Below are 3,709 nucleotides of genomic sequence, written 5' to 3' on the forward strand. Positions count from 1 at the left end.
AGGAGATCGAGACCATCCTGGCCGACATGGTGAAATCCCATCTCTACTAAAAATACAAAAATTAGCTGGGCATGGTGGCATGCACCTGTAGTCCTAGCTACCCAAGAGGCTGAGGCAGGAGAATCGCTTGAGCCCAGGAGGCAGAGGTTGCAGTGAGCCAAGATTACGCCACTGCACTCCAGCCTGGGTGACAGACAGAGCAAGACTCTTTCTTAAAAAACAAAAAAAAGTGTGACTGGGTGTTTTTCTTTCTTTCTGATCATTTGTCAGCTAAGGAGTTCAATCCATTTACATTTGTCAGAATTACTGATATATTGATATTTATTTATATCATCTTATTTTGTGCTTTTTGTCCCACCTTTTCTGTTTCTTGCTTTCTTTCAGCTTGAGTTTTTGTTTTGTTTTTCCATCTACTTTTCTTCTACTTTCAAAGTTAAATATTTCCCAGTTTCCAAATCACTTTTAATATGTATTTTATTTATATGTAAAAATTAACTTTTAATGAAGTGCTTAGTAGGAAATTTAACTTGCATAGTTAACAGAATCTAAAGTAAACATCTTTACTCTCTTCCTGTACATTAGAAATTTTTGTACAAAGTCTGATTTATCTCTTCAATTTACAAATTGTTGCCTGGAATTCTAGTTCTATCTCCGTTTAACTACAAAAGTAGTTATTTTGTACAGTCAGTGTTTATGTAGATTTACCTAGAAGTTTACTATTTTATTATCCTTGAAAGTTAGCTAGGTATACGATTATAGATTGACAGCTGTTTCTCAGTATTTAATAATATTCTACTGTCTTCTTGCTTCCATTGCTGCTTCTGAAATGACAGTTGTCAGTCTGATCAGTATTTGTAGCTAATCTGCCTTCTTTCTCAAGTCATATTTAAGATCTTTATCTTTAGTGTTCTGCAGTCAAATGTGGCCATGTTTAGCTGCGTATTTCCTTTCATTGTCCTGTTGGGATTCATTGAGATTCCTGAATCTGAGAATTGGTACTTTTCATAAATTCTGAAAAATTCTCAGCTACTGCCTCTTTGAATATTGTATCTCCCTCATTCTCTCTGTTCTCTCCTTCAGGAAATCAGATTACACTTCCGTTTTATGATCTCACCGTCCTCTCCGTATCTCTTAATCCCTGTTTCATATTTCCCATCTCTCTGTCTCTAGGTGTTGAATTCTGGATAATTTCTTTAAATCTATTTCATTAATTCTGTCTTCACTCTATCTCTAACCTATTTTGCCCATCTATTAAGTTGTTAATTACAGTTATTATATTTTTTGATTTTCAGAAGAGTTGTTTGGTTCTTTCTTAAACTTTCCTGGGTTGCCTGGGATAGTTCCATTATTCCCTCTTTTTCTTTTCTTTAAACATATTAAAAGTACTTATTTTACATTCTGTGTGTGGTAATTTCAATATTTTTTGTGGATCTGAATTTATAGTTTGTTGCTTGTTGTTTTTGCTGAAACAAGTTTATGGTGACTAGTTTCCTAATGTGGTTAGTCATTTTTTATTTAAAGTTTACATTCCTCTGAACTTTCTTTTCGGAGGTTTTTTAAAAATTTCATGTATAGTCCTACAGAGAAGATTTTTTTTTTCCCCTGTAGCATCAATTTGTTTCTTGCGACACTACAAACCACAGACCACTTCAAAATCAGTTTTCACCTTGGATTCCCTGCCTCTCCCTTTTCTGCTCCTTAAGCTTTTGCACCCACACTCACACACAATGTGGATGTCAGCCCTACACACCCGTGACTGTCGGCTGTGATGAGGCGTTCCCAGAGGAGGCATTTTTCTTCCTTTGTATCTCTTCTTGAATAATGAAGAAGGGTAAATTTAGGTGTTCTCCTAGTTTACTTCCTGAGGACAGTGCCCTCTGAGGCTTTACAAATCCTCCTGCTCATCCAGCTCAGTCCTTGTCATGGACTGAATTTTGTCTCCCCTGGATTCATCGAGTAAAGCTGTAACCTCAGTGTGACTGTATTTGGAGATACGGCCTTTAAGGAGGTAATTAAGGTTAAATGAGGTCATGAGGTCATAGGGCGTGGAGGTGAGACCCCAGAGCTCTCTGCACATAGAGGAAAAGTCCTGAGATCACAGCAGGAAGGCAGCCATCTGCAAGCCAGGAAGAGGGGCCTCATAGGAACCACATTTTTCAGGACCTTGACCTTAGACTTCTTGCCAGCACGTCTGTAAGAAAATTAATTTTTATTTAAGCCACCAAGCCTGTGGTGTTTTGTTACGGCAGGTGGGAAGTCCCTCACTTTGATTCCTGTCCCTCACGCAGGTATGGCTTCTAACAAGTGGGGCCTTCCTAGGCTGCAGGGATGGGGACGCCTTTAGGGCAGTTATCCAGAGCTCAGTTACCCTATAGAATGTCCCTGTCTCCTGATCTGCCTTCAGTTGTTGTCACTAATTTGCCTTAAATTCAACCAAGAATAATAAATAAAGTTTAAATTGTTTTCTAGCATTACTGGTGTTCAGTGGCTAGACAGATTTCTCTGTACAGAAATGGCATGTTAGACAAGTACATGGTGATTTTATTATACTAAAATTTCTCCAAAAAAGAACATGCCCATATTCTAGTGTAAAAGATAGTTTTTTACTTTTCTTTCAATATTATACTAAATCTTTTATATTAGATTATTTCCTATTATCCATGAACTAATAATGGTTGTCTCTATTGCTTCTATTGGATTGGCCTTTTACTGTTTATGAGCTAATGAAGGCAAAGAAGAGTCCAGTAGTGTTCTAAACCTGCATAACTCTTATCTGAATACTCAATTTTGGAATTTTTAATCTTTAGGACATTACCGTGGTTTGCGACAATGTCTCAGGCTACTATTATGGGCATGTTAGATAGAAGGGGCTTGATGTGTGCTATTAAACCCAAAGTGCCATGAAAATCTGGAGGAGTCACAGATGCCTCCAAGATACATAGTGAATTCTCTTCTTTGCTCTTATAATGCATAAACTTTCTATCTGAACATTTCCATGTGCTGTTTGAACAGTTTTCTACTGTGCATATGTCTAGAGGTAGTGGGTTTTCTGTTTGCCATTGCAAATGAAAAGGTAGAGGGTTTTATTGCTTTGGAATTTAGCATAATGTCTGCCTTTCTTGAAATTGTACCCTGGAGGCTTCCCCCCCCCCCCATTTGGGGCTGTAAGTCTCTGTCAGGATGAAAAATACCCGAAAAATATTTTAAACATTAATTCAGTCAAAATATTTGAAGTTTCCATTACAGACGATATATTTTCTAGTAGCTTGTTCTTAGTCTTTCAGAAAGGTTTTATAATTATTTCATAATTTTCAACCCCAATAAAATGTTAATATTTTATTGACTTGGTGCAAATCAAGGTCATACAATGAATGGAGACTGGAAATCAGTTGTATCATATCACTTACTGCCTGCTCTTCCTCATTCCGCTTTTTTTTTTTTTTTTGAGACGGAGTTTTGCTCTTGTTGCCCAGGCTGGAGTGCAATGGTGCAACCTTGGCTCACTGCAACCTCCGCCTCCTGGGTTCAAGCGATTCTCCTGCCTCAGCCTCCCAAGTAGCTGGGATTACAAGCACCTGCCACCACACCCAGCTGATTTTTGTATTTTTAGTAGAGATGTGGTTTCGCCACGTTGGCGTCTGAAACACCTGACGTCACCTGCCTCAGCCTCCCAAAGTGCTGGGATTATAGGTGTGAACCACTGTGCCCA

Source organism: Macaca nemestrina, chromosome 5 (assembly GCF_043159975.1).
Source record: "Macaca nemestrina isolate mMacNem1 chromosome 5, mMacNem.hap1, whole genome shotgun sequence".
In the NCBI taxonomy this organism is placed as follows: Eukaryota; Metazoa; Chordata; class Mammalia; order Primates; family Cercopithecidae; genus Macaca; species Macaca nemestrina.